The 25032-nt window shown below is 47.3% G+C and overlaps 1 protein-coding gene and 1 pseudogene across 1 annotated transcript in view; one reads left to right on the forward strand and one right to left on the reverse strand.

Annotated features, from left to right (window-relative positions):
* The window catches only part of CUNH4orf19 (chromosome unknown C4orf19 homolog), a 91526-nt gene extending 66569 nt beyond the window's left edge, over positions 1 to 24957 (reverse strand). The window contains exon 1 of the mRNA XM_056125595.1: positions 24903 to 24957. The gene's annotated coding sequence lies outside the window, so the exon portion shown is untranslated. The remainder of the gene's footprint in view (positions 1 to 24902) is intronic.
* On the forward strand, positions 14415 to 14487 carry LOC130034052 (uncharacterized; annotated as a pseudogene).
* Positions 24958 to 25032: the final 75 nt, after the last annotated feature.

Consider the following 25032-nt stretch of genomic DNA (forward strand, 5'->3'; position numbering starts at 1 on the left):
CTTGCATGCTGTTCCTCTGGGGCACTGTCACCTGAAGTCCAAGTTTTCTTTTCTTTTCTTTTCTTTTCTTTTCTTTTCTTTTCTTTTCTCTTTTCTTCTCTTTTTTCTTTACTTTTTTTTTTTTTGAGTATCACTGTGAGATACAGTTACAAAGCTTTCATGTTTGAGTTTCAATCATACAATGATTGAACACTCATCCCTCCACCAGTGCACATCTCCCACCACAATGTCTCCAGTAGCCACCGCCCCCCGCCCCTGCCATTATAACCCTCCCCCTGCCTCCATGGCAGACAGTATTCCCCATACTTTCTCTCTACTTTTGGGCATTATGGTTTGCAATACAGATACTGAGAGGATATCACGCTTGGTCCTTAACCTACTTTCAGCACACATCTCCCGTGCCGAACGATCCTTCCAACTATCATTGACTTAGTGATCCCTTCTCTATTCTAGCTGCCTTCTCCCTCCAGTTCATGAGGCAGGCTTCCAACTATGGAGCAATATTCTAGCTAGTTTTATTTTCTGTGATTAGTGAATGTGCCTCTTTGCCAGGAGATATGAAAATCCCATGAGCTCCCATGGGTTCTACTGCATGTACCTATGAAGGAGTGAATATCCCTAGTGGGAACACCAGGCTCTGGAAACCTGTTTGTAAATTAACATTTTTTATTTATTTTTTGGTTCACACCTAGTAGTGCTCAGGGATCCCTCCTGGCTGTGTTCAGGTGACCATATGGTGGGACCAGGATGGAACCATATGGTTAGCCGTGTGCAAGGCAAGCACCTTACCTCTGTATTATCTCTCCTGTAAATTTAAAGTTCTACCTTGATGTCAAATGACCGTTGTGAGGTCCCCAGGGAGGCTGACCTCCGCCTTCTCTGTTGGTTGGGTACCTAAATATTCAATATGTATTTATTGAATGCAGTGAAATATCTCAATTTAAATTAGACCTTTCATTCCCTTAAGGTAAAACCAAACCAAATCTTGTCTCCAAGCCAGGAAAAATGATTTCAAGATATTACCAAAACATAAAAGCAGAAGTCAATTTAAACGTACTCAAGCGATGTTATCTAGGATCAAAGAACACAGATCATTTGTCCTTTATTAATCACTGAGTTAACATGAAGATATGAATCACATAACTAAGGGAGCTCACGATATCCTCAGTAACTACCCAGTGCTTCACTCCTGAGGTGTCACACTGAAGTGTCTCAGCTATTCTCTCTTAGACCAGACTCTGAGAACATGAATTCAGCCCTTCATAATACAGAAATTCACGCATGTGCCAACATCAAAAGACAAGGAAGGCACTGCAGTGTCCTGCCTACCACCTTCCTTTCTCAGAGAAGGAAATGCAGGAATATGTGCAAGAAGATTAGTCCCATCCACTAGGCAAATAGTTCTCTATGTCCCACCTAAAGCAAACACGTGAAAACAGAAACTTCAAGGCCCATTATAAAATCTCTCCAGATTTAAAGACACAGCATCTCTTTTTTTTTTCCCCTGCTGCCCCCATCCTTGTCTCAGAAACTAACTCCCGATCAGTGCCAACTGAGAACTTGTAGGGGCCAGAATGATGTTACAGGGTAGGGTGCTTGCCTTGCATGAGGCCAACCCGGGTTCTATCCTCTGCATCCCACACGGTCCCGTGTTCACTGCTGGGGGTGATTCCTGAGTGCAGAGTCAGGAGTAACCCCTGAACATCGCCGGTACGGCCCTCAAACCAAAAACCAACTTAGAAGTTCTAGTAGCAAAACATTTGTTCTTTTCATGAAGCAACAAATTTTATTTCACGTCTTTACTATTAAATCTTTAGGAAGAAAAAAACTGGATAGAAGGCTCTTACGAGTATCACAAAACATGGGGGTCAAAAAGACAGTGCAGTGGGTAAGGCGAAACTGGGTTCAAACCCATCCCAGGCATTCCATAGGGCTCCCCAAGTGTACCAGGAGTGCTCCTTGAGTGCAGAATCATCTCTGAGCACCAGTGGGTGTGGCCTCCAAACAAATAAGAAAAACATTGTGGTGGAGGTGGAGACAGAGCTCAAGAGGCTGAGCATATACGCATGTGGGAGGGGCCTGGGTTTGTTCCCCAATACCACTCTGTGTGCTGCCAAGACTGACCTCCAGTACCAAGCAGGAAGTAGTCTCTGAGCACCTCCAGGCAGAGAGAGAGAGAGAGAGAGAGAGACAGAGAGAGACAGAGACAGAGAAAGGGAGCGAGAGAGGGAATTAGCAGGAGGGAGAAAGGAGAAGGGAGGGAAAGGGAGAGAGAGGGGATATAAGAGAGAGGGAGGAAGAGAGAGAGGGAAGAGGAGAGAGGGAAGAGGGAGAGAGAGGGAGAGAGAAGGAGAGAAGGAGGGAGGGAGAGGGAGAAGGAGAGAAGGAAAGAGAGAGGGAGAGAGAATGAGAGAGAAAGATCACAGAATTGACCTGATCCAGACCGTAATTATACCCACAGACCCTTCCATTCTAATTATCACATGGAAAAAATAACTTAAGGAGCTCAAATGCATCTTTTTAAATAAGATCGTTTATATACACAGTTTCTATTAAAAAAGTGAAATGGTACATTAAATATTTTATTAAAATTCAACATTTTGACAACCAGAAAATCGGGTAAGGTCCCCTGGGGAGAGCTAGGGCAAAGCCCCTGCCTTGCATGCAGAAGGCTGAGTCCCGCGCACACGCTGCCATGGCTGAGGACGACCTCTGTGTGCTCTGAGCACTACCCCAGCAGCATTATGTGAACTTCGATGCAGTAGGACCAAAAGGGTATGAGCGCTGAAGTGTGCAGGAGCATCATGACCAAGGAGTGCACCCCCCGAAGAGTCTGTAAGCAAGTACTGCAGCCAAACGAGGACAAATTCTAGTCAACCTAACTGGGCAGGGGTGGGCAGGGGAGAAGAAGGGAGGAACAAGAGAAGGGGAAGGAAGGGAGGAGCAAGGAAGGGAAGGTAGTTGAGAAGGGAAAATAGATTAAAAAAAAAAAGAGGGCCAGGGGCCAGAGCAATAGTTCAGCGGGTAGGGCATTTGCCTTGCTTGTGACCAACCTCGGTACAACTCCTGGTATCCCATATGGTCCCCTGAGCACCACCAGGAGTAATTCCTGAGTACAGAGCCAGGAATAATTGCTCCACTACAACAGGGAGAGGGAGAGGGAGAGGGAAAGGCGGAGGGGGAAGGGGAGAGGGAGAGGGAGGGGGAGGAAGGGCAGGCCAGGAGAGAGCTTCATGGGCTGGGACACATGCTTCATACATGGGGACCAGGTTTGTTCCCCTGCACCAGGGCGCGGCCCTGAGAGGAAACCAAGCAAAGAGCTCACCATCCCTAATCAAACCAGCCAGACCACCTGCTATTTTGTTCAAATTCGTCCGTCACACCTTTGCTTCCAAGCTTCAAATTCCAGCTGGTTTCAGGCTGTGGTCACCAGACTTATAAAACACACTGACTGAGACGAAACTGAGCAGTGTCTCTTTGGATCAAACAGAAAGGTGGTACTGAAGTACACTAAAGCGACTTGAATGCAAACTCCCATGATCATGATATTTCTGATACTTATTATTATTGTTGTGAGCAGTAGTATTTGTTGCTGGGCCATCCCCAGTGGTGCTCCTGGATCACTCCTGGCAGGGCTCAGGGGACCATATGTGGAGTTAGGGACTGAACCTGGGTCATTTACATTCAAGGCAAGCACCCTACTGGCTGTACTATCCCTCCCGTCCTGTTTTATTATTACTTGGATCAGAAGGCAATGCAAAGAAAGAAGACATGTGGGATGTAAGATATCAAAGTCCTGGCATACAGTCTTTGGTGGCATATAAGGTCTCCCCCAAAAGCCGGGAAATGGTACTAAAGTTTTCCTCCAGAGAGACTAGGATGAGTGTATCATTTATGCCTAAACTGACTTCATGTTCTAATTATTCTCCACTGCTGGTACTCTCCTGGGGGAGAGTTCTGACAGAGGTCATAGTGAGAGCTACAGTGAGATCTCGTTACTCTTGTCGCAATCTCTGTTTCCTTGTGCAGCATTTCTCCTCCAGCAGAGAATGTGAGCTGAGGCAGTGAGATGGGGTCTTTCCATCCTTCCCAACCATTCCTTGAAAGCAGTCCTCAGTGCTCGCAGTCCCCTCCTCCCAGGAGAAAGCCATCACCAGCCCTCTGCAAGTTCTTGGGGCAATGTGCTCTTGGGGGTTGCTCTTTTGGTAGAGGGGAAGTTTGCTACTGGGATTCAGAGTCAAGTTATTAAACTTTAGATTTCCTGTTGAGGTTATCACCTCCCTTAACTACCAGAATGATCCAGTTTTAAACACAGTAACTGCACCTCCCAGAGTGTCTCCAGTTCAGGATAAAAATGCCACTGAAAGTAGAGGAGGTAAGGCAGGAGCCTGCATGCGGTGGAGCCTGGTTTGATGTCCAGCAGCAATGTGGTCTTCCCAGCACCCCCAGAAGTGATCCCTGAGTACAGAGCCAGGGATCGCCCATAAGCACTGCCAGGTGTGGCCCAACAATGCAAGTTACGGGGTCGGAGCGATAGTGCAGCGGGTAGGGCGTTTGCTTTGCACGTGGCCGACCTGGGTTCAATTCCAAGCGCCCTATATGGTCTCCCGAGCACCGCCAGGAGTAACTTCTGAGTGCAAAGCCAGGAGTAATCCCTGTGCATTGCCAAGTGTGACTCAAAAAGCTAAAAAAGAAAAAAAAACCCAAAACAAAGAAACAGTGCAAGTTACCGAGAACGGCAATGCTGAACCTTCAGGGTTGATTGACTTCAAGTCATCATGTCCAGCCAGCATTTTGTGCATTTTACTAGAAAATTGGACAAATACATTTCATCCCAGCTTGCTACCAGAGAGGTGTTTGCCTGGCCTGGGGGTAGCTGGTAGTTGAGAAGAAGAATGAGGAAGAGGATATTTCCCTGTCTGTCTCACAGTGAAGAGATGGAGACACGGTGACCTCAATCACCCTCCACTGATCCCCTAGCGCTCCACAGTTCTGTCATCTTGGAATTTTCTAAAACATGTTATACTATGGTTCCTTTATATGTCTGGCTGTCACATCTGCAAGAGTGGTCTACTAGCCAAGTCCACCTACATATCTCACCTACATAAGCCCACCACTGTATCTCAGCTGCCCGGGACAGGGCTATGCTCATGGAGAGGCACATGTGTGCACTTCAGGAGAGCACATGGCAGCTGACTGAAAGATACTCATGCAGACCAAGGCGGATAATACTTATGAAGACTTTCATTTTTTTTTTTTTTGACTCACCAGGCTGTATTCAGGGCCTATTCCTGGCTCTGCACTCAGGAATCACTCCTGATGGGCTGGTGGGACCATTTGGGGTGCCCAGCGATCAAAGCTGGGTCAGCTGCTTGTGAGACAAACAACTTACTCACTGGGTTATCACTCCAGTCCCTATTGATGAGATATTCAATCTGACCTTAGTTTCACTGTGTCCAATACCACCAGCGAGGCAGGTGACAGGTCTATGAGAGCTGCCATACTGAACAGTTTGCATTTCTCCAGATTTTTCAGAAACAATGTGGATGAGCATTGTCCAGACACCTTAAATATTTAAAACATTGGGAACTCCGGTAAGATTAGCTGTTGTAGAAAAACTAGTCTGAAAATAATTGGAAAATAAACTTGATATAAAAATATGTAGGGCTGTAGAGAGTTGACAAAGATGATTATTTGAAAAGCAAACACTAAAGATACAAACTGCTGTGTTGAAGTGAATGAAAGAAATACCAGAAACGGCCTCAATACACTGGCAAAATGGGAGCAGAACAGTTTCTGAAAGGCAATTGTGCATTTAGGTGAAGACACTAGCTGCCCAGTGTCGAAAAAACTACACTGGTTAGTTCCAGGGGAGAAGAGGACAGTGTGGTAAAGGTGGGAACGACAAAAGACTGAGCTCTGCACATTGGGCACAGCACCCAGACCCCTGAGACCAGACAGCTTTGCTCCATCCAATTGCGGAGACAGAAGCTTCTCTTCTCAGTGTCACCAACAGGTGCTGACGGCTGTTCTGATAATCTGAGTTCATGAGGATAAGATACACCCCCAAACACAGCCTGTAACAGGGCCTTTGGGAGTTGTGTAGAGTGAGTTCTGAACAGACCCATTCTGAAGAGAGCTGTGGGAAATCCTGTACATTACCAAGGATCAATCCATGCAACCTTGGACAGGATGTCATTTCCTCAGGAAGCAGAGAACCCATGGTCATAGCAGGGCACAGCACAGCTGCCCCTCCTCTAGGACAAGAGAGAGTGAGAGTGGGAGAGAGCAAGAGAGAGAAGTGAGAAGAGGAGGCAGAGGAAAGAGAATGAGAGAGAGAATAAGAGATAGGGAGAATGCAAGAGAGGAGATAAAGCAAGAGTGTGCAAGAAAGAATGAAAGTGTGTGAGTGTGTGTGTGTGTGTGTGTGTGTGTGTGTGTGTATGAGGGGGGAGAGAGCGAGAGAGAACAGAAGCTAAGCACAGGAATTGGTGTCCTCCCTGAATTATCTTGGTTTTGGTTTTATTGTTTGTTTGTCAGCCATACCCGGGAGTACTCTGGAATTACTTTATTCTCCTTTAATGATCTACTCTCGCTTTGTGGATCTGAAGCCTGGCTCATCTCTTGATGCTTTACTGAATATTTCACAGTGTTTCGAGCTGGACAATGACTCTCTGAGCCTTAGCATGTAATTTATTGGAGGAGAGAGATGGGTTTATTTATTTGATAGTCCAATGCAAGAATCTGTTACTCATTGACACAGCACGTGCTATGAGAGATAGAGTTTCTGCGGGAGTCAAAACTCTAGACGGGGAGCTGGAATCCCGTGAGGTTTGCTCTCAGTCCTGTACTTTAGGGCGAGCTGACTTTCATCAAGCATTAACCCATCTGGACCTCAGCTTTCTTATCTGTGAAGTCAAGGAACGGAGACTAGTGACTTCTAAGGCACTGAGAGCATCCTGGAGTGAATGGGGTCTGTGTGTTCAGGAGACGAGTGACTGGTGATAGAAGGATCCCAAGTGTTTGAGAGGGAGGCAGGGTAGTGCTCTCTTTTGGTGAAAAGTTTAACTTCTCAGCTGCAAAGGATTCACAGCCAAGAAATGTGAAATTCAGGGGCTGGAGAGATAGCACAGCAGGTAGGGCGTTTGCCTTGCACGAGGCCAACCCAGGTCCGATTCCCAGCATCCCATATGGTCTCCTGAGCACCACCAGGAGCAACTCCTGAGTGCAGAGCCAGGAGTAACCCCTCTGCATCGCCAGGTGTGACCTCCCCAACCACAAAAAAAAGAAGTGTGAAATACAGAATCAAAAAATTCTCCACAGATTAATCAACTACTGCTAACTACTTGAAATATTTCTTTCAAATATTTTAATTGGAAGTGTAATCATAATTGTAACCATTGGTAAGTTGGGCACTGATTATGATAATTGTATCAAAAAGAATTATAGACATTAATGTTTATTCGAATTAACAGACATTAATATCTGTATTAAACTTACAAAGTTTGCATTATTAACTTTGTATTAAAGTGGAACACAAAGGGTTCAGAGGGATAGCAGAGTCGATAAGGTGTCTGCCTTGTGTGGGGCCAACCTGGGCTTGATTTCCAGCATCCCATATGGTCCCCTGAGCACCACCAGGAGTAATTCCTGAGTGCAGAGTTAGGAGTAACCTCTGAGCATCGCTGGGTGTGACCCATCCCCCCTAAAATAAGTAAAGTGGAACAAAAAATATACTTATTCAACAAAATTTAAAATGGAAAAACTTAAGATTATATTGGACATATTTCCAGTCATTACATCCACAACTCACTACTTTTCATCAGTGCAGTGCTGCAGAGTGCCTATAAATTGTGCTTTTTTAAATCAAGTTATACCAACAACATATAAATTGTTTCTTTTTTGATCACAATCAACAAAATTCCTGTATACCTAGGTCCCAAAATTTCTTTATTAAAATGTTATTCTTAAATTTGGGGGTTACATTCAGAGATACTCAGTATACTCCTGGCTCTGTGTTCAGGATGATTCTGGGACCAGAACCATGATCTCTCTCATCCAAAGTAGGTGCTCAGCCTTTGTGCCATCTCAATTACTCTGTACATCGGTTTTATGTAAGATGTGTGAACTGGCTGGGAATGACAGAGACATGCTTGCAGCAGCAAGGCACAGGGCAGGTCCCCCAATAACCTGCCTCCTTCCCAAGAGTTCTCAGTGCCTGTTTGTAAAACACACCTTGGCCTGGACTCATGGGTGTCTTTAGGATAACAATGTGTTTGTCCTTTCAGCCTTGCTGCAGGGAACTTAGCTTACCTTAAAGCAATGCCCTTTCTGTATGGATACAGGAAGACAGTTAATATTATGCTTTGTAACTTGGGAGTTGATTGACTCCAATAATATTTACTCCTGGGCATCTGCTCTTGACTCAGTTGCCCTTAGTCCCTAGCACCCCAAAAGCAGGGTCCTGACGAGGGACTGAATGGACCCAGGGCAAGCTGTGAGCTACTCTGGCATCAAAATTGGCCAGGCCAAAGCACCACAATACTCTACTATAAGTTGAGAGCATGATCATAGACAAATGCTGTCATGATCCAAAAGTAACTACGAGACTAGGACCCTGCCGGGGTTAGGAAGACTAACTTGGCCTGAGGACTGTGATAAGACATCCTCAGGAAGAACCTAACTTTAAGTTGATATATCTCTTACTGTGCTCATACAGAATGACATTGCTAGAAATATTTGAAGTAGATTTACTACAACTATTTAAGTGGATTACTAGCTGGGAAAGAAAAAAGCGACACACCCTGAATGGGATCACCTTTAAGCATATCCTAGTAATCCAGAGTAATCTCTTTAGATGAGATTTTATCTTTGAGTTAATCTCCTGGAGGAGTGGTCTTACCTCTCTGTTGATTTGTTAATGTTCAACCCACCTTTGTGTCACCACCCTATGTGATTGCTATATAAACTAAGACTGTAAGAGCTGAGAGGGCCAGAGTCAGAATCCAGGGGCAGAGTCAGAATCCACGGGGAGAGAGTCAGAATCCAGAGCGAAGGGCTACAGAGAGAGAAGCAGAAGAGCTCCAGAGAGAGACATTGAAAGAGACCAGAGGAGAGACTACAAAGACAGAGTCAGAAATAAAGAGACAGACAGAATAGAGCACAGCAGCACACACAGAAACAAAGCACAAAGGAGGAGCCATCCCAATCTGGTCCATACACAGCAGCTCGAGAGCACCAAACATGGGTGGCGAGAGAGAGCTGCCCCGAGAGCCTGCCAACAACACACATCATCATCTTCACATCCCTCCCCCGCGTGCGTAAGATACATTTTTTTTTATAGGTGTCTTACAGTTGACACTAGCTCAGCCTGCCAAGAGGAGTGCCGCCTTAGCCTCACACCAACTTTTTATGAAAATTAGGGCCAGAGAAATGAAAATTAACAGAAAGGACTCCACCTAGCCGAGGAAACAGGCTGCACAGGTGTCTTCATCCTTGCTTGCTAGTCAATTTTGGGAGGTGGGGCTGAGCCTGAGACGTGCAAGGAGAACCTTTACTTCTCACCACTAAACATTAGACCTTCCAACATCTACTACCATACCCCCCACCCCGCTGCCCCCCACGGCAGATCCCTAATGAGCACCTAACTGAGAAAGAAATCATATGCTTGCCAGCGGCACAGGTAACTTCTACCAACCTGTCCTGGTGCTCCTCATCCCTGAACTCTGTCACCTTGGCACCTGGGGCATCTTCATCCTTATTATTATTATTATTTTATTTTTTAATTGAATCACCAAGATCACAGAGTTTTCCATGATTATCTTTCAGGTGTACAATGTTGCAATGCCGAGCCCTCCACCAGTGTCCCGTTTCCTTCCTGCCCCTTCCCTCTATCACAGTCAGAGAGGTCCCTTCCCTGACCTATCCTCCTCCTCCCCTCCCCCCCCGCCCCGACTGCGCCAAGCTCCTGCTAAGGACTAGTTTTCCTGCTCTTCATGTATGTTGCCATCAGGCGTTAGTTACTCTCCAACGATGCTTCTTTATATCCTGCATTTCGAGTCTGTCCGGTGCGTCCTACCTTCTGTCTGGTTGGATCCCCCTGTTCTCTGGTTCTGTTGGACACACCTCCTGTGGGAAGTGCTTCTACTCTTCTACCAAGTCCGCTTGGCACTTGGGCACCTGGACTTCCCCCCCCCCCCCCCCCCCGTAACCCTGGCCTGCCTATAAGGGACAGTCTACAGGGTCCAGATTGTACCCAACCCCTCTGAGCTGGTCTCCAAGTCTGTTTGGTTTCTGTTTGTCTCCCCTACCACTCAAATACATCTCCAAGGACATTTGCTCAGCAGAAGAACATCCCAATATGAGTCTACCCAGAAAAACAATAACAAAATCCTTTTACTGCCAATCAGTTATATGAGTGAAAACACTGTACATTTAAAAAAATCCAGGGCAGAGAGAAAAGTACAGTAGGGAGGGTGCTTGTCTTGCACATGGCCAACCTGGGTTCAATCCCCAGCAGCTCATATGGTTCTCTAAGGCCCTGAGCAGAGAGTCAGGAGTAAGCCCTATGCATTGCTGGGCATGGCCTCAACACCACCATCCCCCAATATTTTTTCTTAAAATATAATCTATCTGGGCTGTAGTGATAGCACAGTGGGTAGGGCATTTGCCTTGCATGCGGCTGATACGGCCGACCTGAGTTCGATTCCTCCACCCCTCTCAGAGAGCCTGGCAAGCTACTGAGAGTATCTCGCCCGCATGGCAAAGCCTGGCAAGCTACCCATATTCGATATGCCAAACACAGTAACAAGTCTCACAATGTTACAGGGCCCGCTCGAGCAAATCGGTGAACAGCAGGAGGACAGTGACAGTGACAGTGATAATCCATATATATTTTTAAGGTAAAGGATGAAGACAATAAAAAGTATGATGGGGGAGGTTATGACCTTCTTTTTAATTTTTTATAAGATTATGGTACCAGGACTTAACCCAAGGCCTCACACAAGCAAGGCAAGTGTTGTACTGCTGAGCAACCCTGACCCAATAGTCCTCTTTCAAATACTATAAATGTCACCGAAATTGCTCTGGAAGTCTTTCATGGAAGTGAGGAGCAGAAAGCTTCACCTCCTTCATCATTCCTTTCTGTGCTGTTTGCAGCTGCCATTTGGTTTCAACACTCACAAAGGGATCATTTTGCAGGTAAATAACTTTTGCTTGCTCAAAGAAATTTATTTTCACTTTCTTTCCTCAAGCTATGTCCTCACAGCCCACAGATACAAATATGGAACTGTGACTTTATGAACCCCAAGGACCTTCACATGCTTGAGATACAGGTTGCATGGGGAAGCACCTCTGAACAGATGTTTAAGACAATTCTATGGGCCAGAGAGGTAGTGCAGGAGGTAAGGCGCTTGCTTTGCAGGCAACTGCTTGGCTGACCCTGGTTCCATCTTAGCACTGCATGTGGCACTGAGCATCACCGGGGATCATTCCAGAGCAGAGTCAGGAGGAACCCCTAAACTTCACCAGGCTTTGCCCAAACACCCCTGCCCTCTAAAGAGAAGGCAATTATAGTAAGGAAAGTTATATATACATGTCGAAACCTGGGGAAATCTTAGGTGTTCAATTTGAAGTTTACCCTCATTTCATCTTATCTTTTTCTTTTGTTTTGCTTTGTTTTGGGGCCACATGGTGTTGGGGATGGAACCTGGACCTCTGGCAAGCTCTGTATGCACTCAGGTCCTTGACTTATCTCTTTGGCTTCTATTTAAGCCATAAAGATTAGGTGGATGTGAAGAGAAGTATGTTACCTAAACGTCTCTCCCTCTCCATCCCCTGACTCCCATTCTGTCCACCTTGTACTCCAAACCACTCATTTGATATTCAAGAAAACTGGTGGCCATGGGAATCAGATTTATTCAACACATGCTCTGAAGAGCAGACATAAGTGCAGGGAAGTGTTGAGTCCCCCTGTTTCACAGAGAAAGAAGGTGAAGCCTGGAAACTTGTGGTCCCACCCAACGGAGATTCAACCCCAAGGAGGCTCAGCTCCAGTCAGTCTCTTCTGGAGGGCCCAGCCTGATTCTCAGCGGAGGATTCCCCCCTCTTAAGACTCCCTGAAAAGCTCAATGGAAGAGCCGGGAAGACAGCTCAAAGGGCCCAAGTACATGGTTGGCAAGTGGGAGTCCTGGTTTGATCCCGGGGCACTACACAGACCCTGGAATACGGCCAGAAGTTACCCCTGAGCACCAAGCCAGGAGTAGACTCCCAAGCACTGAAAAAATAAAAATATAAATAAACCAATAGGCACACAGGGCAAAGAACTTATGAGGGAAGACCTCCATCCCCATTTTCTTTCCAAAGGGCATACAGAAACTCAACGATGGCAAAATAAACAGAATTGAGTCAAGAGATTTCATGAGACCAAGCGATGCTGTCACTGACCTGTGAGGCTGATGCTGAAGCTTTCTGGCTGAGGGTGTGCATGCACGTTCATGGGGCTGTCTCACTTGCCACTAGGGGCCTTGTAAAGTGCTGACAGGTCAAATCCTTGTGTTCCCGCCTTTGCTTTGTCTGATGAACTCTCCTGGGGCAACTGCCCAGCCAAGCTTGCAATTTTGGCCATTGTACTTTCTTGAAGCTGATTTTATTGATTATTTTTATAACATAAAAGTCACACTCCTTTTGCCCCCCTTTTTTCCTGCTTTTTTGGGTCCCATCTGGTGATGCTCAAAGGTTACTCCTGAGTCTACACTCAGGAATCACTCCTGACGGTGCTCAGGGGACCATATCGGATGCCAGGGATCAAACTCAGGTGGGCAAGGTAAACGTCCTCCCCACTGTACACTTTCTCCAGCCCCTCCTCTTGCCTTTGGTATCTTTGAATCTAGGTAGGGAGTTGAGAAAGGCAGCCCACAGCTCCGGGGCTCACTCCGCACCACTGGGCCGTGACTGATCTCTCTTCTATTTCCAGGCTCAGCTCCCCAAGCCCTGTCCGAAGCTGCCGACCCAGGAAACACGGGCCTTTTAGGTTTACACAGAGAAAGCTTTGCGTCAGCAATATAGACGGCCTCGTTAATGGAAGACAAACCTTCCCTCCCCCTCCTCACCCCCAAGGGTCTTGTAGGGTGGGTCTTTGCTGGGGCTGCAGGATCGCTTTGAAGCTTTTTATTATGTCCACTCCAGGAACACTTGGCTTCCCTTACCAAAGTGAAATCCCTGTGAGGATCATAAAACCTGTCCTGTCAAGTTCCAAGAGAAGGCAGAGAAACTGCACCTGCTAAACACAATCTGACTGTCTCTCTGTGGACTGCTTTATGATTCTCTTTAGGAGTGATGCTAGCTGCAAAGGCGTTTAGTTACACGCCAGTCAGCTGGTCGACCAGGATTCAAACTCAGATTCTTGGGACCAGTGGTGGGGAAAAGAGAATGATTTCTACAGCTGTGAAGGTGAAGAGAAAAACTATTATTTACAACAGTGTTTTGTAACCCCCATCTGCTTCAAACCCACCTCCAGGCTTGTTAAGTCACTGTACCTTTTTCAAGCACCAGCAGGAAATTTTCTCACATTGATCCGCGGTCCAACAGTTGACAATATCCCTCATCCAGACTTTATTTTTTAATGAATGAATGAATGAATGATCTAATTTGGTTTTGGGGCTACATCCAGTGATGCTCAGGGAGGGCCTACTCCTGGTTCTGCACTCTCTGTGGTGCTTGGGAGACCTTATGGGATACTGGCCATATGGGGATCAAGCCTGGTTGGTCACATGCAAAGCAAGTGCCCTACTGCACTGTCTCCCCTGTCCCCCATGTCTAGATCTTACCACAGGAACTCTAGGACCCAGGAAGACTGACTCAGAAGAGAACCTGCTTGCAAGTTTGAGAGTGGGGAGACAGCGAGATGGAACCCCAGGACCATGCCACAGGCATATGGGCACAGACCAAGTGTATGCAGCCTCTGGCCACTGCCGAACAACAACTGCGAATAAGGGCTGAGGAAAATGAGAAACACAAACGTGAGCCCTCTCAGCCTCTTCAACTTACTCCCTGGGGGCCGGGGAACCAGACCAGAGCAAAACAAAATGCTTTGAAGCACTTGCAAGGGCTGAGGTTCCTAGTTTTGCCTCTGACTTGTGGCTGGCCTCGAATCCATCCCTATCTCCCTCCCAGCTTCAGAAAACAAATCCTGTGGACCAGGGAAGGCCCTTCCGGATTCTATAATCTCAGGAAAACTTTGTTTGATTTGGGGTCATACCTGCTGGTACTTGAGGAGGGGGGCAGGTTGTTCCTAGGGGTGCTCAGGTGGTCATGTGGGGCCAGGGACAGATCTGGGCTTTCTGAGTGCAAAGCCTGTGCAGAAGCGCTTTGAGTTCTCTCCCAGCCCCAACTGATAAACATTTAAAAATCTCGCCAAGCATTACAACTCTTTTAGAATTTGTCCAGCAGGTTTTCTGTTCACTACTATATGGCATCCTCATATCCCACCCTGCCAAAAAAGTCTCATTGTAGTTGTGTAAGTAGCTGTTCTGTTCATTTGAAAACTTTCGGAATAACTCTTGCTTGCATTTCGGGGGTGGGGAGAGCACATCCAGAGGAGTGTCTGGGGGCTACTACTTATGGTGCTCCAGAGACCGTGGGTGCCTAAGATGGAATCCGAGACACCACCAACACAAAGCATGCACTCCAGCCCTTTGGGCCATCTCGCCAGCCCTCAAAATATGCTTTATTGGTCAAAGCATCAAGGGGGAAAGACTGAAAAAAAAAAACAACAACTTGTTTTAATTATAAAATGAGGCTTGCTCCCATGGGGATCAGATTCAATAAGAAAATCACGTGATGGGGAAACTAGTTTTCACGGGACACTTTCAAGTTTCCATAAAACAAGCACTTCAACAACTTCCCTACTGACTTCCAAGCATCTGGGTTTGGCACAATGGACATGTACACAAACAACAAAGCCCATATCCCAGACTGGTCACTTGGATCATGCCCCCTCGCCACCCCTCTCTTCTAGCCCCACATCCAACTCTAAGACCTGCAGAGCATCCTGGGGAACAAAGTGCAGACAGGACAGGAGTTGGTGACCTGATGCAGTGGCCTCCTGGAAAGGTGCCTGCTATTCCTGCCTGTGCAGGTGGCAGGCACAGTGGCTGGAAAGGGGCCGGAATCAAGCTATATGAAAAACTGTCGCATGATATTGGCCAGCCGAGAAATCTTCCTATGATATATTTACTTCAGGGTCAGGTGAATGAGACCAGTTGTAGTTACTACATCTGTCGACGATCAAGGATCAGGGACGCTGTCTCATTTGCCAAGGTGTCGAAAATCAGATGGGCTGGTCACGTAATGAGATTTAAAGACGACCGTTGGACTAGAGCTGTTACTGATTGGATTCCACGGGATGTCAAAAGACCGCGTGGCCGCCCACCTACCAGATGGTCAGACTTCTTCGTCAAGATCATGAACGATCGGTTTGAGGCCCTTCATGTTCCCGGAGCGAACAGATGCCATTGGGCTATACTAGCACGCGACAGGGACAAATGGAGACGTTACTGGCGCCCGCTCGAGCAAATCGACGACTAACGGGAAGTTAAGTGATTAAGTGATTAAGTGATATATTTACTACGGCAGGGGTGTGTTATTGTGGCCACTCCCAGCAGTGCTCAGGGGCTATTCCTGGCTTGGGGGAACGTTGGCAGTGTTGGGGATGGAAGCATGCAAGGCCTGGAGCCCTGTACTATCTCTCTGGTCTCTGATATATCAATTTACATGGGCATCCAGATTTGTTTTGGGGTCATATGCTGCAGTGCTCAGGGGCTACTTTCAGTTCGGTGCTCAGGGAATCAAGCCTGGTGGTGCTTGGTGGACCAGGCAGCACTGGGAGGGGTGGAGTCAAACCTGTGTCTCCCACATGCAAAGCATGCACTCTGGCCCTTTGAGCCATCTCTCCAGCTCCCAGATTTGGAATTTTGAGGTTGGAATTATCTCTTGGCCAAAGTTGACAAACCGCTACCATCCAATAGTAAGTCTGACCTTAAAACTGAACTGCGAAGGGGCTGGAGCAATAGCACAGTGGGTAGGGCGTTTGCCTTGCACACAGCTGACCCAATCTGGGTCGATTCGATTGGGATGTTCGATTCCCGACATCCCATATGGTCCCCCAAGCACCGCGAGGAGTAATTCCTGAGCGCAGTCAGGAGGAACCCCTGAGCATTGCCAGGTGTGACCCAAAAAGCCAAATAAATAAGTAAATAAACAAAAGCAAAAAACTAAACTGCGAAGCCCCCACTGCACACACCTCTTCTCTGGTAGCCAGGAACGTGGTCCTCCAATCCCAGCCTCCAGTCTGCAGGGCGAGTCAGAACTTGGCTCTCTATAATCCTCCACACTTCCGCTCCCTCTGCCCTCGGAATCCACGCTGGCATGGATTTATGGATCCAGTGCATGGGGGCAGGCTCTCAAATGTCTGGGACTGCATCCTTCTTCTCCATTTAGTCCCAGCTCTCCTCACAACATGCCTTGACGGTGAATGGCCTGACCACTGCCCTGGGAGCGGCCCCTCTGCAGGCCACTTGCTGCGCAGGCTGAGAACACCTGCTCCTTAAAATGCAGCTTCAGCAGGATCCACTTGGACTCGCTTCCCTCCACTCCCTAAATGGCCCCTCCCAAGCCCTGTCCTCCAACATGCAGAGCAAGCGCTGCACTGCTGTGACGTCACCTACCGCCTAACCTTGTCTGTAGAGTCCAGCTTCAGTGTTCAGTGCTTTGCTCCTCTCCTCTCTCTCTCTCTCTCTCTCTCTCTCTCTCTCTCTCTCTCTGCTTGGAACATTCTTCCATCATTTTTATTTTTTAAAGTTGTATTTATTTATTTATTTTTAGAGTTTTAAAGTTGTTTGTGATTGGGTTTCAGTCATACAATGGTCCAACAGCTGTCCCTTCACCAGTGTATATTTCCTACCACCAATGTCTCCAGTTTTACTCTTACTCACCTATTTCCTGCCTGACTCAATTGTAGGCACTTCTCTCTCTCTCTCTCTCTCTCTTTCTCTCTCTCTCTCTCTCCACATGCCCCCCAAACCCTTTAGGCATTATGGTTTGCAATACAGATACTGACAGGTTATCATATCATATCTATCTATCTATCATCTATCATCTATCTATCTATCTATCTATCTATCTATCTATCTATCTATATTTCCCTTTACCTACTTTCAGCTCTCAGTTCTTGCGATCACTTCCAACCATCAATGTCATACTGGTGCCTTCTCTGTCCTAGCCACCCTCTGCCCCTCATACACTTGTGGCAAGCTTCCCACCTCGACCAATCCTCCTGGCCCCTGTTTCTTCCATCCTTGGATATTTAGTTCTTTGCTCCTTTTTGTGGGGAGGGCTGTGGTGCGCAGACCTGGCAGTACTCAGGTGGCCATGTGGTATCAGGAATGGACCCAGGAGTTCCCAAAACAAAGCCTCGGGATCACCTCCTTGTGTTACGGGCTTTCCTTAATACAAGGCATTTCCTCTAGCCTTAGGTGCTTCTCATGCTCCACTCTGCTTCTCACTCCTCTTGGAATCTTCTTTAAATTCAGAATCTGGGTTCGAGAGGTGGATTAAGGAGCTGAGCACATGCTCAGCCTGCACACAAATTCCTGTGTGCCAGGAATTCAACTAGGAGGCTCTTTTGGATTCCTGGCACCATGTGGTCCCCAAGCATCCAGCCAGAAGCAGGGCCCAAACACTGCTGGATGTGGCCCCCAAACCAAAAGTTAAATTAAAAAAATGCAGATTATGATAGGAGGATATGAGGTGTGTTTTTCACCACCTTGTAGACCTGGTAGACCACAGCACTCCCGGAGGGGTAAAGCCTGTTGGTGGGAAAATGTGACAGGGGCTGGTTGAATGGACAGGGAGACCCAGGTTTGCATGCCTTCTTGGTCAGGTGAGGCTGTGTGACCTTCTTACACCAATGACAGATTTTTTTCAGATGTACCAGTCATTGGTCTTTCACCTCTGTCTTTTCCTTGGTTCTCCTAAGTTCATTTTCTTCTTTTTTGGAGGGCTGAGGGTGACTACCACCCAACAATGCTCAGGGTCTGTGCTCAGGGATCAGTTCTGGTGGGGCTTGCAGGGACCATATGGGGAGTTGGGATCAAACCCACGTTGGCGTGTGCAAAGCAAGTGGCCTGTTTGCTGTATTATCACTCAAGCCTTAAGCTCATCTTCTTGTCCCCTACAACATTTCTCTGATACCACGACCAGCCTGTTGGCTTCACTCTTGACTAAAATTACCGCTTGAATAATTTGTGTGCACAAGAATACATATACATAAATCAGAAATTTGGGTGGGGGGGAGCCATACTCAACAGTGCTCAGAGGTTAGTCCTGCCTCAGTACTCAGGGATCTCTCCTGGCAGTGCTCAGGCGATCATGACGCTGGGGACCCAACCAGAGTCGGCTGCATGCCAGGCACGTACACTGTCCCCCGTACTATCCCTCTGGCCCTTGGAACTTTTTCTTTTCCGAGAACACAGTCTTACCTGATTCTATTTCTTTTTTCCACATGAATTCTGCAAAGGTCTGAAGTTCAGTTTCATTTGCACAAAGCGAAGCTGCCCGATACTGGACAAGTCCAGACCTCCCTCTGGGCAGAGGCAGAGCTCAGCGGGATGCCAGTCTCCCGGCTGTGTGCCCGCCTCACTCATACTGCGCAGGTCTGCCTGTCAAATAGGTATCCCGCCTTTGCCACAGTGCTCTGAGAACTCAGCCAGCCTCAATTCTGGGAAGTCTCTGCCCCTGTGCCCATAGGCCCCCATCCTCTACAGCCCACTCCTGTCTCTGAAGGGAATCTACAAGGCATCCCCACAGCTCCTCTCCTAGAATCGGGGCTGCCCTTTTGACTTGTTTATTTTGGGGTGGGGGGAACCTGGCAGTTCTTGGGGCTGACTTCTGGCTCTATGCTCAGAGATCATACCTGGTGGGGCTCAGGGGACCATATGGTACCAGAAATCAAACCTGAGTTGGCTGTGTGCTCTACCCACTACACTCTCTAGCCCCGGAATTACTCTTAAGATAGATAGGGTGAGGCACCATGTGTCTGTCCAAGCCCTTGCCTTTGGGGGCTGATTTCCTGGGCTCAATTGCAGCCACAGAAGCCCAGGCAAACCTTCCCAGTAAGGGGGGCAGGAAGCCCAAACACCTTCAGGTTGACTCAGCTGTGAGTAGCCAGTGTTCAGAGGCAGTAATGGTGTCAATCAAGGATAAGCTCTGTCAGGTGTGGCTATTAGAATTTTTTTTTTTTTAGAATATTTTTGGAAGGGCTGGAGCACAGCGGGTAGGATGTTTGGCTTGCACACGGCCAACCCAGGTTCGATTCCCAGCATTCCATCCAAGTACAGCCAGGAGTAATTCCTGAGTGCATGAGCCAGGAGTCACCCCTGAGCATCGCCGGGTGTGACCCAAAAAGCAAAAAGCAAAAAAAAAAAAAAAAGAATATCTTTTGGGAAAATTACTTGAAAAAATAATTTTTCCCGATGTTATTAAAACATGTAATTTCTGGCTAGTAAACTATTGGGATCTGAGATTTTTTTTACTCTGTTCCCAGTAACTTTCCAGTGAATCTGGAGCCCATCATTTAATCATCACAGTTTTCTTATCTGTAAATTAAGGTGGGTCGACCGAAGGACTTCTCAGGTTCTTTTCCGGCTCTGAAAATACTGGGGGGCGGGGGTGGAGTGACAGTACAGCTGGTAGGGTGCTTGCCTTACATGTGGCTGAGCTGGGTTTGATCTTTGGCATCCCATATGGTTTCCTAAGTACCCCCAGGAGTAATTTCTGATTGTAGAGCCAGGAGTGTGGGTGTATGGGGGGGTACATTTCTCAAAAATCGGAGTGCCTCCACAACATCGCTAGCTGTTTCAGTTATCTGCAATCAACCTGCAGTTAAAAGTATTATCTTGGGCAGTATAATGGAGGTGGGGGTGGGGAAGCACATACAAATAACTTAAATAGCAAGATTTGGGGGGGGGGCATAGATTAATTTTTTTTAAAAAATACGTATCCAGTATCATACTCAAACTATTAATTTTAGAAATCAAACACAGGTGCAAAAACCAAACTATTAAAATCTTTGTTGAATGCTTCACCCTATTCACAATAATAGGAATAAAGCAACCTCTCACACAATTCCTCACAAGACTGAGATGTTTTTCGCCCAAGCATATATGAGCATTGTTTAAAATATGCTTCTTGGTAGCACTCAGCCCTGCCACCATTTCTTCTAACTTTACAGCATATTAACTGTTACATTTTCATGGTGTCGTTAATCCATTGCTGTACTAAATTTGTGAAATAAACTTTATCACAGATACGCATGCCTAAAAAAGTCATAGTTATGTAGAGTTGGGTATTAGTTCTGGTTTCAGATCAACTTTGGGATTCTCATGAATTCAGGGAATATGCATATTTAATTCCATGTTAACAAATGGCTCTGAAGCCCATTTGTCTCTGCTGCAGACTTAGGGGTTAATCACAAACAACCTTCACAGCACTGCCATCCCTGTGTGCCAGCTGGCTGTGCCCACATTCATACTGACTGCAACACCCATTCACTGAACTGGTAAGCTGGATGTCTTTGCTCTGGATCAGGAACCCAAAGAGTCGAATTCAGTCAAACTCAAGAGAAAACATGTGATTGGGGTCCTAAGGAGAATCAAATTCTAGGCAGCTTTTTGGTCTGTTTGTCTTTAGTGTTTGAACCACACCTGGGCGTGCTCATTGTACTTAGGGATTTCTCCTGGTCTTGCTCAAGGGACAATGAAGTGCCAGGGATCAAACCCAGTCTCAAGCATGCAAAGCATGTGCACAGCCCTTCAAATTCTCCAGCCCTTTCATAATAGTGCAAACATAAAACCCTTTAATTTTAATGTTTTATTGGGTGGGGGAACACTTGGCAGTGCTCAGGAGGCCATGTGGTGCTGGGGGTCAAACTCTGGGCTCTCACATGCAAAACAGGTGCTTCAGTATTTGGAACATCTCCTTGGTTTGCAGGGATTGACTATTTGCTGGTGCAAGTGGATTTCTTGATTCATTTCTAGGTTGCAACATAAATCCTAGAGAGCTGAGGGGATTGTTCTCTGATTACCAAACAAGGGGAATATTGCTGGCCATTTTTCTTGGAGGAACTCCCCAACAGGGTGCCCCAGGAGTCACACCAGCAATATTCAGAAGATAGTGTCAGTCTGAAGGCAGGGATGTAGTGTTGTTCAGGCCAGCAGTGCTGGGAGTAACTAAGGTCACCAACACCAATGGTTGGGACATCAAATTTGGGGTTCCCTGGCATGCAGAGCATTTATACCAGCCCTTTGAGTCATCTCTTAGGTCACAGGGAAACTGTTTTATAACCTCAAAGTGTGAATCACTTTGGATTTACCACACCTAAGTAGCCCACAGTAAGTGCTCGGTGATGCAATGAGTGTGAGTGGAGATTTAACACCCCAAACAAAAAAGGGTCAAAACTTTCTGGGAGCAAAGACTGTGAGACTAGGAAATGTGCACTAAAAATACTGCCCCAAATGGTGCCTATGAGATACTGACACATGGCAGTGACAGGACCTTGGTGCCTTTTCTGCTCTCTAAAAAGTGACTTCCCCTTCCCCACCAGCCCAGCACGCATGCTAACACTCACACAAACGTGATACTATCCTCACACTCACCTACTGCAGGCCACATGGTGGCCAACTTCAATTTTTTTTTTTTTAAAGACTGTTCTACGGTCTACGTCCATGACTATTACACAATCAAAAGTCTTGGTAATTTTATTCCTAGAAGGAGTAAAGCTCTATCAGGGAATGGTAAGAGAGTGACAATTTCTCTTTATTCTGTCTTTAGCAGTATATATTCAAGCCCACAGAAAGAAGCATAGGGGTTTTGAAAACATGAAACATATTTGGATCATGCTTAATCAGAACACTTTTCTGTGGCTGAAGCCAATGATGTGGGACGCTAGGATAACCTAGCAGGGAAGTATAGCAATGAAATAGAGAGTGTTTACTTCCTGGAAATTGTGTGTGGTGCTGGGGGTAGAACCCAGAGTCTCATATGTGAGAGTCAAGCACGCTATTTGCCCTACTATTTCTCCAGCCCTCCAGAAAACTTTCTCAAGTTCACATCTTATCTGAGAATCCTCCATGAACTTCAATGAAGACTGAGACCGGTGTGTAAGGGGCTGTATCCCCAGTGCCTCGCTGGCGTCTCCGGCTATCTCGAAGGTCAGCTCAGGCTTGTATTTAACTGCCAAGTGCCACCTGCTCACTGATGAGAGTAGAAGCCCATGCTCACGCTCAAAGAGATCAGATCTACCCTTCATCTACCATCCGTCACTGCAGCCTGGAAACATCTTCTGATGCTCTATGACACTGAGTTCTTTTCCTGAGTTCTTTTTATTTTTTTTTAATTTTTTTTCTCTTAAGTTCTTTATTTTTTTAAAATTTTTATTAGTGAAACACCATGAGGTACAGTTGTAGATTTACAAATTTTTGTGCTTGGGTTTCAATTATACAATGATCAAACACCCATCCCTCCGTAAGGATGCAGGCTTATCTGGTGAGTCTGTCTTAACTATATTCAAGGGGAGTATCACTTGAGTCATCTCGAGTCCTTCCATTGTTTTTATTTGGGAGTCACACTTGGCCATGCTCAGGGCTTACTCCATGTTTTATGCTTCTGGTAGTTTTCGGGGGGGGGCATATGCTGTGCTGGGACTCAAACCCAGGTCAGTCATGTGCAAGGCAAGCACCCTATTTGTACTATACTCCAGTATATACAACTATAGTTGTACTATACTCCAGCACTGCCCCGGAGTCCTTCTGAAGAACCCCAAAATCAGGGGAGCCTTTAGATTCTTAAAAAGGCTGAAAGGAGTCATCAAACTTCATTTTTATTTTATTCTCATGCAGGTAGTAGCCAGGCTAGGACCAGCCATGACTGGGCATCTGGTGTGCTCTACAGGTGCGAGGTGGGTTTGAGACTCTTCCACGTATTGTGGTGATGAGCTGCTGGAGCAGTAAGTCAGGGAACGTGGTGACTGCACAGCCCTGGCTGGGGCTGCCTTTGGAACAGCCTGTGGCTTCCAAGCTCAGGTGGGAAGTCGTGGGAATTCTTCCAGTTTTAGGGATAAGGGAGCATATTTAGTTGCTATGCAAGTTAAAAAAAAAAAACCTCCAGATAAGTGAAAGCTCTTAAAACATAAGATTGGTCACTTTTATCTTGGGAAGGCTTTAGGTATCTAGATCTTAAGAACCCTCAAGAACCAGGTGCCAGGAGGTAGGTAAGGGCTTATCACTGAGAAACTGAAGGAAGAGAGTGGACCACATTAGCCTTCTTTATCAGGAAACTGATTTGTCCTTTTGCTCCCTGGATCCTCTGAGAGCCAGGCGGCTTCCTAGCACAGTATTCATACTTAGAGAAATATAAACATCAGACCTCTGGAGAGATAGTCTAGAGGGCAAGGCTCTTGCATGCAGCCAACTGCGGTTCAATCCCTGGTACCCTATATGGTCCCCCTGAGCATTGCCAAGGAGTTATCCCTGAGTGCAGAGCTGGGAGTAAGCCCTGAGCACTGCCAAGTGTGGCCCCCCACACCCAAACAAACCAAAACCCCCAACAGAACTCCATTTAGAGCTTCAAAGATTGTGTTGGCGATCAGGATGTTCTATAAGCGCTGGCGTTTGGACCCCCAGAGGCTAACCACTCGCCCGTGCTCCAAAGTGGGGTGAAAGGCAGGACTCAGCAGCAAGTGCAGAACCAACCCTCAGCAGCCTCCTCTTACCAGCTGTTGTCTCCTCCAGCTCCCAAACGTTTTTCCAGCTTTCACTCCTCAGACCAGCACAGGTCCAGTCACCCAGGACATCTACCAGCCCAGGAAGAAGATGAAGCACCCCTACCCACCTCACTTCTCTCCTAAACCACCACCAGAAAAGTTCATTCTTCTCTAACGTTCCTGGAACCCCGACCTCCTCCAAATCACTGGGCAAATATCAACACCGGTGGAAAATAAAATGTCAACTGAGTTACTCACGGGAAGCTTTGTTTTTCAGGCTGAGAGCTGGAGGGGTGGGGGGAGGGGGGCCCTATTGACTTCTGCCTTCTATTACCGAAAAACAATTCTTTGGTAGATGGTCTGCAATAATTAATAATAATAACAACAACAATAATAATAATAAAAATCTCACCCCCCCCCCCCCGGGGTTGCTAAGGTCGGAGGCCTGAGAGATGCTTGCCTAATTATTAAGCAGACAGCCAAATTTGTGCCCATTGAACTGTCTGCACCCGGCACCCTCCACCACGCCCAGCAGCTCCCCTTCCTGCACTCCTCACTCCCCCTCTCCGGCACCCCGGGGAGAAGAGGAATCCTGGGACCCCAAAGGACATTTCAGAGAAACTGGGGCGGTCGCATTCCATCTCTCTTATTATTTAAACAAACAACACTCAAGATTCTTAAAAGCGGGCAAAGGGGAAGAAGGGGGGAGGGCGGAGTCCGAGAAATCAAACTCCGACAGTTTATTTTTTTTTTCCCCTCCCAATTCAAGACTTCACGCAACCGCTGGAAAGTTCACTTAGTGACAAAAGCGCTTCACCAAACGGTCTTCCGTGGGGCAGGGATTTGGCGCAAGTCCCACCCCACCTTGCCCAGCTCCCGGACACCCCTTCCCGAAGGCGCCTGGGAATCGGCTGACCGTCCCCAAGAGGATCAACACCTGCTGCGGGTGTCATCACCTGTCCCCCACCCCCACCCCCACCCCCGCCCCGCGGGCGACAGGGGCATGAAGTTCGAGAAAGGAGCTGCCGGGAAGTCGGGGGACCACCGCGGCCGAGCGCGTCCCGCGGGGCCGGGAGCCGCGTCCTACCTGGGACGGGGCGGCGGCGAGGGCGGCGGGCTCGGGGCGCCCATGGCTCGGGCCGTGCGGAGACTCGCCCGCCGCGCCGCGCCGCGCCCGGACCCGAGGCCCGCAGCGGCCGCCCCGCGCCCTCATTGGG

The sequence above is a fragment of the Sorex fumeus genome, unplaced genomic scaffold, assembly GCF_029834395.1.
Source record: "Sorex fumeus unplaced genomic scaffold, SorFum_2.1 ptg000055l, whole genome shotgun sequence".
Classification (NCBI taxonomy): Eukaryota; Metazoa; Chordata; class Mammalia; order Eulipotyphla; family Soricidae; genus Sorex; species Sorex fumeus.